This window comes from Triticum aestivum, chromosome 6B (assembly GCF_018294505.1).
Source record: "Triticum aestivum cultivar Chinese Spring chromosome 6B, IWGSC CS RefSeq v2.1, whole genome shotgun sequence".
Lineage (NCBI taxonomy): Eukaryota > Viridiplantae > Streptophyta > Magnoliopsida > Poales > Poaceae > Triticum > Triticum aestivum.
The window spans coordinates 158,724,573-158,739,683 of NC_057810.1; positions in this window are offsets into that span (position 1 = coordinate 158,724,573).

Below are 15,111 nucleotides of genomic sequence, written 5' to 3' on the forward strand. Positions count from 1 at the left end.
GGAGATGTGGTGGCCGATGGAGAAGTGGTGACCGGCGACGGCGTGTGGATAAGGAGAGAAACAAGAGAGAGAGATCGTGGTGGGGGAGAGATGTCGTGGTGGGGGAGTGGATAAGGGAGGGATTAGGGGGAGTGCTGCACGTGGGGTCGTGGAGGGAGTGGAGGGAGTTGGGCGCGTGAGACGTGGGTGCGGGGCGTGTTGGATGTGTGGGTGAGATCCTGCCATGTCATCAATCCATGTGATTGATCCGCGTGCTGTGTTTCTTTCTTTGCCGTCTGCATTATATATTCCAGACGGCAAAGATCTTTGCTGTCTACTTTTCCTATTACATACGGCAAAGTATGGTCTTTGCCATCTGTGTTTTTTTTCGCAGACGGCAAAGTTTATTTTACCGACAGTTTTTCTTTGCCGTCTATTGATGACGGCAAAACCTTTCTTTGCCGTCTGCCCGACGAAAAGCTGACGGCAAAGGCATCCCCTGACGGCAAATTAGTTGTTTCCCGTAGTGAGTGCTATGTTTTACAGATATCACAAACCTTAAATGTGTATGTATGTGGGATACCACCTAGTATTGTTAGTGCAATATTATCTAGTTACTATGTGGTATGTAAAGCTCATTTGAAACTCAAATTCTCATCCATTAATTATCCTTAGTTGGGTTTCATTTGCTTCTTGTGGATAATACATGGATCATCATATTATGGGGGAGTGATATGCTTTGTGCATATCACAATCCTTGTTAATACGAACAATTGAGGGATGCCACTTAGAATTTATATTTGAGATTATCTTATATTTCCGTGGCATGTAATTTCTTGTTTACATATGGCATTCTTGTGCGGTTTTCCCCATGGTTATTTTTAAAATCATATTTGGAAAATCATTTCATTAAATCTATTCCAATTATTGCTTTACATGATGATCATGTACTTATTTGGTTTGTACACCGAATGATAACCCGAAATACCATTTTGTTCGAATTCATCTTATTGCTCTATATGAGAGTTTGTTATCTCATTGTTTATAGTGTCCTATATCTACTTGAGTAAGATATTCCTATGAGTATGTGTGCAATGCATATCTTATATGCTCATTTTTTTTCCTTGGTTCATATGTTGAACTTTGTGTGCTATCATATGTTGATTTGTCACTTTGATTCATTTTGGACAACATGAATAACTAGTGATGTTATTGGAAGTATTAACAGTTATGTGGTCATTTGTCCAATTTGTATCTCCCTGGATTTTGGTAGGCTTGTGCATGCATATTTACTATGTGTAAATTCCCATGCCTTGCTTGCCTTATTTGCTCCAATATATATATGGTAAATCCATCAAATTCTTAATAGCTATGATGTGCATGAAATTCAAATTCACATCAATTGGCACATATTTAAGTGGTTTTACCCTATGTGTTGTAGTTATGCTAACTACTTCGGACCCAATAAGTTTGGGGACCATATTGTACTTAAAATGTTTTAGGTACATTTGAGAAGCATTGGGTGCTTGGCTTATTCATGAAGGTGGTGGCACTATGAGGAAATTAGAGCCAAGCTTGGACATTTTATTGATCTACGACTTCATACCAATGCTATCTCGGTAACAACTATTTACGTCATGCATATATATAGAGAGAGAAATGGGGTCAACCTTGTGTAGGTTGCATCATGGCATGAATTTCTTGACTCGTTCCTGTGATTCTTGTTTCCTTTCTCAAAGCATCCCAACAATGATCTCTCTTTGCTAGTTGTGATGCCTTTGATGGTTGTGTGTTTGGAGTTCATTAATATACAATAAGATTATATTAAGCCATGTGCTATGCTTTGAAGCAAAGATCTCATTGGTATATTTTATGACTCCCGTTTGGATATCTGATTCCTTCCTTTGGTAACTAATTTATGTGTACATCCTTCTTTGTGGATATCATATACCTAGTATCTTATACACATGAGAGAAGTTACATCTCTAGATGATATCCCTATTCTTTCATGTCCACCATTTCATTCACTTTTTATATCCTTTTGGTGGCTCCATGGAAGCATTTGTTGAATGAGTGCATGTCTTACCTCTTTGCATCTTAGTGCACTCATGTTTGGTGAAGATTGGTGTCCTCATGCTTGTCTTGACAAGCCTATTATTTCCTATATTCATCATGGGTTGTCACAAGCTTTGATTTTTAGTTTGCTATTAGTGAGCGTGTGAACCCATTTGCATGATGTGTGTGTGACCTTCTTAACTTCATGTGTGTGGGAAGGACATGTCTTGCACCTTCTATCTCATTTACTCAAGGCTATGTTGATGCTTAATTCTCATCCTTATGCTAGGCTTCTCAAGTGCTTTGATGTGACTCAAACACATCATTTTGGTTGTGCCTATTCTTAGGTTGCCTCATCTTCATGGTGCTCAACCATATCTTTGTTGCAAATGCTAGGTTTCCTTTCCTATCTATGCCTGCTTGAATATGTGTTGTGTTCCTATTGATTTTGGGGGAGTGATGATCCTATTTTGTGCACTTGTATCCAAATACAAAAATTCTAAATAGTGCACAAATCATGGGGAGCTTCTCTATTTTCCTTAGAACACTCATTTTCCCAAATCATAATATTCTTTTATCCTTTTGGCTCATCGGATCATTTGATTGCTTGCTTCACTTTGTGTTATGCAAATGAGATCAATTTGTGCCATGTGCTTTGTGCCATGTGCCTTGCTATTATCTCTAGGTTTCAGTTGTATAATAATGGATTCACTTCTGTATATCATGTTCTTATCAATTGCATCTATTTTGTATTTGCAAAGTTTCTTTGCGGATACATATCATGATTATGATTGGCCACTCAGAAATTTTTATACATGAGAAAATTCATATATTTCCTTGATATCATTTATTCCTTGCCTGCCACTTTGTTCGTTTCCTCTTATTCTTATGGTGGCTTCGGTAAAAGGTTGTGACATGAGTGCTTGTATGTTTGGTATATAATCTTGCGCACTCATGTGTTTTGACTGTTTTCCTCACATGTCTTATGCTTGTTTTCATATCTTCATATCTAGTTGCATTTTATAGATTCTGAGCTCCTCAAATTGTTCATTATTGAATATGTGCATTTGTGATATGCACACATCAAGGAGGAACTCATACTATATTGGTCTTCTAGATGTTTTGTCTTCCATTTTGGCATTTGTTGCCAATGGGGGAGAAGTTTAGAGGGTTTAAAATAAATATCTTTTGAAGTTCTTGTTGTCATTCATGCTATTCACCCTAGTTATATATGCTTGTTGCATGAATGAATATATAGAGAAATCTCCAACTAGTTTATATCAACCAATATATGCAATGAAATTCAAAGTTCATTCACACATGCATATATTGTGGGGGAGCTTACTCTATATATTGTGGTCTTACTAACATCAAATGCATGTGTAGTGTTTTGATGTTAGTACGACCGGTTTTGATATCATCAAGTTTCTTTGTGATAATTGATGCTATCAAAATCACCTCAAGTATACAATTTATCCTCAAAAAAAATTGTGTGCTTGTTTAAAAATTCATTATATGAACCCTCTTGTTGAGATTGTCATCAATTACCAAAATGGGGGAGATTGAAAGTACATGTTGTCCCCATGTGTGGTTTTGGTAATTAATGACAATCCTTATGGACTAATGTTTGCATTAAGATATACATTTGAAGGTTAGTCCCATTGGAATGTGATTGAAGAATAATGGAAGACAACTCCTTTGAAGCAACAATTACATTGAGATGATCACAATGAAGTTCATTGGAGTATCTGAAGGGTTGCCATGCTTAGAGCTATGGTTTGAGACATAATGGATCAAGATCTTAAAAGGATGATTTGAATGATGAACTCTAGGAGTGTCTCAAAGATATGATCATAATGGACTCATGTGTTGAGTCATGATTGATCAAGTATTCAAGCAAGCTATTCAAGTGAAGAATTCAATATACCCTTCAAGACGTCAAGATTAAACATGGAGTAGAGATATAGGTTGACCAAGATGAAGCTCAAAGATCGAACTCTAAATGGTCAACACACGAGCGCAAATAATGCACCACATAGGATCTTGTGGTATGATAAGAAATTATCAATTACACTCTGTGTACTAACCCATACTATGTGTTGTCTATGTTTTTGAGGGTTAGGTGATTCTCATGGGCTCGCATCGAGAAAGAGATTTCAAATGTATATGAGAGGATGACATCAAGTGTTGGTGATCATGGTTGACAAGGGCAAGTTCAAGATAACCATCCCGAAGGATTACATGCTTGAAGCTTGTGGATGATCACATGATGGACAATTGAAGATGAATACAAAGCAAAACGTTCCCACATTGTGTATGGGGGAGAGACATTAAGACTTTACCAATGTCTTGCCTTCATCTTAAGCCAAGAAGAAACATCAACATCAAGCTCAAGTGAACGGCTCGTGTCAAAGGTATTAGTTCCTTTGACGTTAGTGTTGTGGAGTGATGACCACCAAAGAAACATATACACTCAAGAATGGATTCTTGATAGCTATGTAGTGTAGCTATTTTTACGATTCTTGAGTTATAGAGATACCGCACTATTAAGAGGGGATCAAAGGGGTTTGTGATGGATTTGCTCAAGTCAACATCTTCTATACACAATTCCACTCATATCCTATATACCAAAGAAAAGCCAAAGCCAAATAGTTGCCCAAAATATATGATCTAACCCTTGCATAATTTGAAGCCTCCATTTTGCTTTATTTTGGGTGGTTCTCTATCTAAGGACTTGGAGCTTTTCCATAGCTTCAAAACGAGCCCAAGATCATCAAAATCGGAGTCCGAATGTAAAAGTTATGCATATTTTAGTTTTGGGGTTCCTACTATTATTTTGGCCGGACGTCCGGTAACGTCCGGAAATCCGGTGCGCCAATCCAGAATCAAACGGTAAGTACCGGACGTCCGGTGTCTGGATGTCCGGAAAACGTCGGATGTCTGGAAAACCTGTTTCGCAAATATCCTGATACATTCGTATGATGGCGTGCTACAGCCGTCGGACGTCCGGTGTTCCACCGGACGTCCGGTGCCTGTTTTGCCACCGGACGTCCGACACTTTCCTGAGCAGAATTCTGCCCCAACGGCCATTTGAGGCCACACTATAAATACCCCTTCACTACTTCGTGGAGTGTTTGAGCAACACAACTATCTTGACCCACACTTGAAGAAAAGCTCCCTCTCCTTTCTCCTACCTCAAATCTTAGATCCCGGAGAGATTTGTGAGAGTTCTTGAGAGAGATTCCACTCAAGTGAAGATCCACTCCCTCTCCTTCTCTTGACCAAAGGAATTCATGATTTGACCAAGTCTTGAGCATTTCCCCCTTGATCTTGTTACTCTTGGAGGTTGGAGACGCCTAGGCGGTAGGAGTGCTCCGGTGAGGAATCAACTTGTGATTTTCCCCCGGAAAGTTTGTGAAGGTTTGGAGGCCACCTCAAGGTCTACCACTAGTGGTTGGGAATCGTCTTCGTGGTGATATCTCAAGGAGAATAGGGTGAGCCTTCGTGGCGTTGGTGTGCCTTCGTGGTAACATCCACCTCTCTAAGGGTGACTAGCTTCCCTCCAAGGAAGTGAACATCGGGATACATCATTGTCTCTGTGACATCGGTTATCCCTAACCCTAACTCCTTTCTTGTGGTTTACCTTGGTCACTTGACCGTGCATTCACTATTCTTGTTGTCCTCATTATATTGTGTTGGTTACCATATCGTAGAGATTATTTAGGCCAACACTTTATAGTCCGCAATTCATACTTCGTACTATTGTTCTATCTTGTATTTAGTGCGAATTGCTAGCTTGTAACATATCTTGTGTAAGCTTGTAGTGCTTACTTGAGTGTGCTTGTATCATTCAATTCCATACATTGTGATACAATTTGTGTAAGCTTGTATTGCCTACTTGTGGGTTAGTGTATTATCCATCTCCATATCTCGTGATGTACATTGAGTAAGGTTGTGTAACTTACTTATGCTTACTCATATCCTCGTTGTCCTCATCTTATTCATGCTAAGTTGTTGGTGCACTTAGTGAGCCTAGTATATTTAGGATTTGTGCTTGAAAAGTATCCACTTAGTTTATTTCCGCATTAGGATATAGCCAAATCTGTAAAAGATTTTAAAACGCCTAATCACCCCCCCCCTCTAGGCGACATCGTGGTCCTTTCAATATAGTAGTGTCTATATATTTTCAACAATATATAAAATAACATCTGGGTCAAATTGTTTATGCAGTTAGGCTACAAATCGTAAACAACAGAAACTCCTGCTCCAACTATCGAACTATGTGTGGAGTGTGTGGACTGAGAACTTTGACGTTGCCAAGAGCCCATGAGATGCTACCATCATCATTATCAGAAAGTAGAAGACGAAACCAGTCAGATCATGAACCCCTAGATACCAGCAACAACTCCATTGATGATCAACAAGAATGTCTGACTGTAACCCAAAGAAATCATCTTGTTTAGGACAAACTATATTTGGTTAAATTGCAAATGAGTGAAACGTTTAGGAAAATTCCTTATAGTCGAATAAGCAGTGTTATCAACAAGATGGAAACAACTAACTGGATAGTGTATCATCACACACACACAAAAATAGTGCTTGAAGCATGTTACCACTGTACCACTGCCAATCATACTAGAACAGAGAGAGCCCTTTGGTAAAACTAGAGCATTCTAGAATAGGGGCCTTCCATAGCAAGAGGAAAATTGACAAGCTAGCAGGAACCAATAGAGCATCATCTACCGATCCAATTGGGGCCAAATCCAAAACCAAAGTAGCCATGGCACCCAGAGAAGCTCACCTGTGCAGGATGTAGCCGAGGGAAGACATCGCCACCGCCACGGTTGTGACATGGAAGCGAAATCGCCGGTGGCAAGGAGGCGGCATCATCTTGGATATGATGGGGGCCACCCTTAGGCTGGTCCAGTGCTTGGCCAAGTTGCTCATCAATCACTGCAGCAAACATACAGTTTTATTTTGCCCAACAAACAAAGGGTCAGCAGCTGGCTGCAACAAGAGTACGGAAGAGCGGAACAATGTAGTATATATCCTACAACAGCTCGTCAACACACAACTTAACAGTTAAAGCAGTAACTAGGATAAGGTACAAAATGGTGGTTCAGTCCTAATACCTACCTTCATGTATTTACGAGTAATAATTGAGAGGATGAATACAGTTCGTCTAAGCATGCACTACTAAACTGGCATCACAGACACCATGAGATTCATGTATATCACGAGAGCCAAAAACCCTAGAACTAGCCCTGGCGCGATGGCCGGCATGAAATTAACCACGGCTTGATGGCCATGGGCATGCAAGCGCGCGCATGAGAGAGCAGAGAAGATAGGAACAGAGGGGCTTACCTACGCCGGACTGGAAGAAGAAGCGTGGGGGTCGGTGGAGGCGATGCGAACACAGCAGAGGAAGCCCCCTCATGTGCCCCCGCATGCAGTGTGTGTCGTCCTTGTAAACCAGCCCGTACACGGCGGTGTCTTGTGCACCTGCGTGAGGGGACATCATCAGTTAAGGAAGCAACTTGAAACAAACGAAAACACACATATATAACAATGCACACAGACAGGTACAACTCGATGGGCTGCACACATCATGTAATTCTTGAATTAAAACACACATTTTAACAAGGCAAAGCAGCATATGGTTGTCCAATAGACCAACATAGGCACACCTATCTACATATAACCAACACATGTATAACATGAAAGGTAGCAGCTCCAACAATTGTTAATATGTGCAGCATGAGTTGAGCTCATCCTAAGCTTGGAGGCAGCAAGGCAGCAAGCCTTGCCGCATTTCAGCACGTACAATAAATAAGAAAACTTAGAAGAACCATGACAAGAGGACATTTATTAAAGCCCAAGCTTGGAGGCTGGTTCCCCTCCCACTTCAGCCCATGGGGCCCTCCGGGATGGGTGGCCCCACCCGGTGGACCCCTGGGACCCTTCCGGTGGTCCCGGAACAATACTGGTGACCCCCGAAACTTTCCCGATGGCCGAAACTCGACTTCCCATATATAATTTTTTACCTCCGGACCATTCCAGAACTCCTCGTGATGTCCGAGATCTCATCCGGGACTCCGAACAAATTTCGGTTTGCTGCATACTAATATCTCTACAACCCTAGCGTCACCGGACCTTAAGTGTGTAGACCCTCCGGGTTCGGGAGACACGTAGACATGACCGAGACGGCTCTCCAGTCAATAACCAACAGCGGGATCTGGATACCCATGTTGGCCCCTACATGCTCCTCGATGATTTGATCGGATGAACCACGATGTCGAGGATTCAAGCAACCCCGTATACAATTCCCTTTGTCAATCGGTATGTTACTTGCCCGAGATTCGATCATCGGTATCCCAATACCTCGTTCAATCTCGTTACCGGCAAGTCACTTTACTCATACCGTAATGCATGATCCCGTGACCAGACACTTGGTCACTTTGAGCTCATTATGATGATGCATTACCGAGTGGGCCCAGAGATACCTCTCCGTCATACGGAGTGACAAATCCCAGTCTCGATCCGTGTCAACCTAATAGACACTTTCGGAGATACCCGTAGTATACCTTTATAGTCACCCAGTTACGTTATGACGTTTGGTACACCCAAAGCACTCCTACGGTATCCGGGAGTTACACGATCTCATGGTCTAAGGAAAAGATACTTGACATTGGAAAAGCTCTAGCAAACGAACTACACGATCTTGTGTTGTGCTTAGGATTGGGTCTTGTCCATCACATCATTCTCCTAATGATGTGATCCCGTTATCAATGACATCCAATGTCCATAGTCAGGAAACCATGACTATCTGTTGATCAACGGGCTAGTCAACTAGAGGCTCACTGGGGACATATTGTGGTCTATGTATTCACACATGTATTACGATTTCCGGATAACACAATTATAGCATGAATAAAAGACAATTATCATGAACAAGGAAATATAATAATAATCCTTTTATTATTGCCTCTAGGGCATATTTCCAACAGTCTCCCACTTGCACTAGAGTCAATAATCTAGTTACATTGTGATGAATCGAACACCCATAGAGTTCTGGTGTTGATCATGTTTTGCTCGCGGAAGAGGTTTAGTCAACGGATATGCGACATTCAGATCCGTATGTACTTTGCAAATATCTATGTCTCCATCTTGAACATTTTCACGGATGGAGTTGAAACGACGCTTGATGTTCCTGGTCTTCTTGTGAAACGTGGGCTCCTTGGCAAGGGCAATAGCTCCAGTGTTATCACAGAAGAGATTGATCGGCCCCGACGCATTGGATATGACTCCTAGGTCAGTGATGAACTCCTTCATCCATATTGCTTCATGCGCTGCCTCTGAGGCTGCCATGTACTCCGCTTCACATGTAGATCCCGCCACGACGCTCTGCTTGCAACTGCACCAGCTTACTGCTCCATGATTCAACATATACACGTATCCGGTTTGTGACTTAGAGTCATCCAGATCTATATCGAAGCTAGCATTGACGTAACCCTTTACGACGAACTCTTCGTCACCTCCATAAACGAGAAACATGTCCTTTGTCCTTTTCAGGTACTTCAGGATATTCTTGACTGCTGTCCAGTGTTCCTTGCCGGGATTACTTTGGTACCTTCCTACCAAACTTACAGCAAGGTTTACATCAGGTCTGGTACATAGCATGGCATACATAATAGATCCTATGGCCGAGGCATAGGGGGTGACACTCATCTCTTCTTTATCTTCTGCCGTGGTCGGGAATTGAGCCGAGCTCAATCTCACACCTTGCAATACAGGCAAGAACCCTTTCTTGGACTGATCCATATTGAACTTCTTCAATATCTTATCAAGGTATGTGCTCTGTGAAAGACCTATGAGGCGTCTCGATCTATCCCTATAGATCTTGATGCCTAATATGTAAGCAGCTTCTCCAAGGTCCTTCATTGAAAAACACTTATTCAAGTAGGCCTTAATGCTATCCAAAAGTTCTATATCATTTCCCATCAAAAGTATGTCATCTACATATAATATGAGAAATGCTACAGAGCTCCCACTCACTTTCTTGTAAACACAGGCTTCTCCATAAGTCTGCATAAACCCAAACGCTTTGATCATCTCATCAAAGCGAATGTTCCAACTCCGAGATGCTTGCACCAGCCCATAAATGGATCGCTGGAGCTTGCATACCTTGTTAACATTCTTAGGATCGACAAAACCTCCCGGCTGCATCATATACAGTTCTTCCTTAAGATAGCCGTTAAGGAATGCCGTTTTGACATCCATCTGCCATATCTCATAATCATAGTATGCGGCAATTGCTAACATGATTCGGACGGACTACAGCTTCGCTACGGGAGAGAATGTCTCATCGTAGTCAACCCCTTGAACTTGTCGATAACCCTTAGCAACAAGTCGAGCTTTATAGATGGTAACATTACCATCCGCGTCCGTCTTCTTCTTAAAGATCCATTTGTTTTCTATCGCTCGCCAATCACCGGGTAAGTATGTCAAAGTCCATACTTTGTTTTCATACATGGATTCTATCTCGGATTGCATGGCTTCAAGCCATTTGTTGGAATCTGGGCCCACCACGCTTCTTCATAGTTCGAAGGTTCACCGTTGTCTAATAACATGATTTCCAGGACAGGGTTGCCATACCACTCTGGTGTGGAACGTGTCCTTGTGGACCTATGAAGTTCAGTAGCAACTTGATCCGAAGTACCTTGATCATCATCATTAATTTCCTCTCCAGTCGGTGTAGGCACCACAGGAACATTTTCCTAAGCTGCACTACTTTCCGATTCAAGAGGTAGTACTTCATCGAGTTCTACTTTCCTCCCACTTACTCCTTTCAAGAGAAACTCTTTTTCCAGAAAGGATCCGTTCTTGGCAACAAAGATCTTGCCTTCGGATCTAAGGTAGAAGGTATACCCAATGGTTTCCTTAGGTATCCTATGAAGACGCATTTTTCCGACTTGGGTTCGATATTTGCAGGTGGAAGTTTCTTGACATAAGCATCGCATACCCAAACTTTTAGAAATGACAGCTTAGGTTTCTTCCCAAACCATAATTCATACGGTGTCGTCTCAACGGATTTAGATGGAGCCCTATTTAAAGTGAATGTAGCTGTCTCTAGTGCGTATCCCCAAAATGATAGCGGTAAATCGGTAAGAGACATCATAGATCGCACCATATCCAATAGAGTGCGATTACGATGTTCGGACACACCGTTACGCTGAGGTGTTCCACGCGGCGTGAGTTGTGAAACGATTCCACATTTCCTTAAGTGCGTACCAAATTTGTGACTTAAATATTCTCCTCCATGATCTGATCGTAGGAACTTTATCTTTCGGTCACGTTGATTCTCTACCTCATTCTGAAATTACTTGAACTTTTCAAAGGTCTCAGACTTGTGTTTCATCAAGTAGACATACCCATATCTACTCAAGTCGTCGGTGAGAGTGAGAACATAACGATATCCTCCGCGAGCCTCAACGCTCATTGGACCGCACACATCAGTATGTATAATTTCCAATAAGTTGGTTGCTCGCTCCATTGTTCCGGAGAACGGAGTCTTGGTCATTTTGCCCATGAGGCATGGTTCGCATGTGTCAAATGATTCATAGTCGAGAGACTCTAAAAGTCCATCAGCATGGAGCTTCTTCATGCGCTTGACACCAATGTGACCAAGGCGGCAGTGCCACAAGTATGTGGGACTATCATCATCAACTTTACATCTTTTGGTATTCACACTATGAATATGTGTAACATCACGTTCGTAATTCATTAAGAATAAATCATTGACCATCGGGGCATGACCATAAAACATATCTCTCATATAAATAGAACAACCATTATTCTCAGATTTAAATGAGTACCCATCTCGTATTAAACGAGATCCAGATACAATGTTCATGCTCAAACTTGGCACTAAATAACAATTATTGAGGTTTAAAACTAATCCCGTAGGTAAATGTAGAGGTAGTGTGCCGACGGCGATCACATCGACCTTGGAACCATTCCCGACGCGCATCATCACCTTGTTCTTTGCCAATCTCCGCTTATTCCGCAGCTCCTGCTTTGAGTTACAAATATGAGCAACGGCACCGGTATCAAATACCCAGGAGCTACTACGAGCACTGGTAAGGTACACATCAATTACATGTATATCACATATACCTTTAGTGTTGCCGGCCTTCTTGTCCGCTAAGTATTTGGGGCAGTTTCGCTTCCAGTGACCCTTCCCTTTGCAATAAAAGCACTCAGTGTCAGGCTTGGGTTCATTCTTTGACTTCTTCCCGGCAACTGGCTTACCGGGCGCGGCAACATCCTAGCCGTCCTTCTTGAAGTTCTTCTTACCCTTGCCTTTCTTGAACTTGGTGGTTTTATTGACCATCAACACTTGATGTTCCTTTTTGATTTCTACCTCTGCTGACTTCAGCATTGAAAATACTTCAGGAATAGTTTTCACCATCCCCTGCATATTGTAGTTCATCACAAAGCTCTTGTAGCTCGGTGGGAGCGACTGAAGGATTCTGTCAATGACCGCCTCGTCCGGGAGGTTAATGTCCAGCTGGGACAGGCGGTTGTGCAACCCAGACATTTTGAGTTTGTGCTCACTGACAGAACTATTTTCCTCCATCTTACAACTATAGAACTTGTCGAAGACTTCATATCTCTCGACCCGGGCGTGAGCTTGGAAAACCATTTTCAGCTCCTCGAACATCCCATATGCTCCGTGTTGCTCAAAACGCTTTTGGAGCCCCGGTTCTAAGCTGTAAAGCATGCCACACTGAACGAGGGAGTAATCATCAGCACGTGACTGTCAAAGCGTTCATAACGTCTTGGTTCTCTGGGATGGGTGCTTCACCTAGCGGTCCTTCTAGGACATATGCTTTCTTGGCAGCTATGAGAATGATCCTCAGGTTCCGAACCCAGTCCGTATAGTTGCTGCCATCATCTTTCAGCTTGGTTTTCTCTAGGAACGCGTTGAAGTTCATGTTGACATGAGCGTTGGCCATTTGATCTACAAGACATTTTTGCAAAGATTTTAGACTAAGTTCATGATAATTAAGTTCATCTAATTAAATTATTTAATGAACTCCCACTCATATTAGACATCCCACTAGTCATCTAAGTGTTACATGATCCGAGTTGACTAGGCCGTGTCCGATCATCACGTGAGATGGACTAGTCATCATCGGTGAACATCTCCATGTTGATCGTATCTTCCATACGACTCATGTTCGACCTTTCGGTCTCTGTGTTCCGAGGCCATGTCTGTACATGCTAGGCTCGTCAAGTTAACCTAAGTGTTTTGCATGTGTAAATATGTCTTACACCCGTTGTATGTGAACGTTAGAATCTATCACACTCGATCATCACGTGGTGCTTCGAAACAACGAACTGTCGCAATGGCGCACAGTTAGGGGGGACACTTTGTTGAAATTATTATGAGGGATCATCTTATTTACTACCGTCGTTCTAAGTAAACAAGATGCAAAAACATGATAAACATCACATGCAATCAAATAGTAGTGACATGATATGGCCAATATCATATAGCTCCTTTGATCTCCATCTTCGGGGCTCCATGATCATCTTCCTCACCGGCATGACACCATGATCTCCATCATCATGATCTCCATCATCGTGTCTCCATGAAGTTGCTCGCCAACTATTACTTCTACTACTATAGCTAACGGTTTAGCAATAAAGTAAAGTAATTACATGGCGTTAAATCATTGACACGCATGTCATACAATAATTAAGACAACTCCTATGGCTCCTGTCGGTTGTCATACTCATCGACATGCAAGTCGTGATTCCTATTACAAGAACATGATCTCATACATCACAATATATCATTCATCATTCATCACAACTTTTGGCCATATCACATCACAAAGCAATTGCTGCAAAAACAAGTTAGACGTCCTCTAATTGTTGTTGCATCTTTTACGTGGCTGCAATAGGGTTCTAGCAAGAACGTTTTCTTACCTATGAAAAAGCCATAACGTGATTTGTCAACTTCTATTTACTCTTCATAAGGACCCTTTTCATCGAATCTCTCCAACTAAAGTGGGAGAGACAAACACCCGCTAGCCACCTTATGCAACTAGTGCATGTCAGTCGGTGGAACCTGTCTCACGTAAGCGTACGTGTAAGGTCAGTCTGGGCCGCTTCATCCCACAATACCGCTGAAGCAAAATAAGACTAGTAGTGGCAAGAAAGTTGAAAACATCTACGCCCACAACAGATTTGTTTTCTACTCGTGCAAAGAGAACTACGCATAGACCTAGCTCATGATGCCACTGTTGGGGAACGTTGCAGAAAATAAAAAATTTCCTACAGTTTCACCAAGATCAATCTATGAGTTCATCTAGCAACGAGAGAGATGAGTGCATCTACATACCCTTGTAGATCGAGCGGAAGCGTTCAAGGGAACGGGGTTGAGGGAGTCGTACTCGTCGTGATCCAAATCACCGGAGATCCTTAGCGCCGAACGGACGGCACCTCCGCGTTCAACACACGTACGGTCAGTGTGACGTCTCCTCCTTCTTGATCCAGTAAGGGGGAAGGAGAGGTTGATGAAGATCCAGCAGCACGACGGTGTGGTGGTCGATGCAGCAGGGATCCTGGCAGGGCTTCGCCAAGCGTCTGCGGGAGGGAGAGGTGTAGCAAGGGGGAAGGGAGGCGCCAAGTGCAAGGGTGCGGCTGCCCTCCCTCCCCCCCCCCCTCTTTATATAGGGACCCCAGGGGGGGCGCCGGCCCTAGGAGATGGGATCTCCTAGGGGGGCGGCCAAAGGGGGTGCCTTGCCCCCCAAGGCAAGTGGACACTACTAGGAAAAGGGCTATAGATGATATGGCCACTAATGGCGCACCAGACATGTGGTGCGCCATTACTATATACTAATGGCGCACCATGTGTTGGTGCGCCATTATTAGTAGTTTTGAAAAAAAATTGTTACTAATGGTGCACCGTGGTATAGTGCGCCATTACTAGTTGACATAGTAATGGCGCACCACACCCACAGCGCGCCATTAGTAGTTTTGAAAAAAAAATTGTTAGTAATGTCG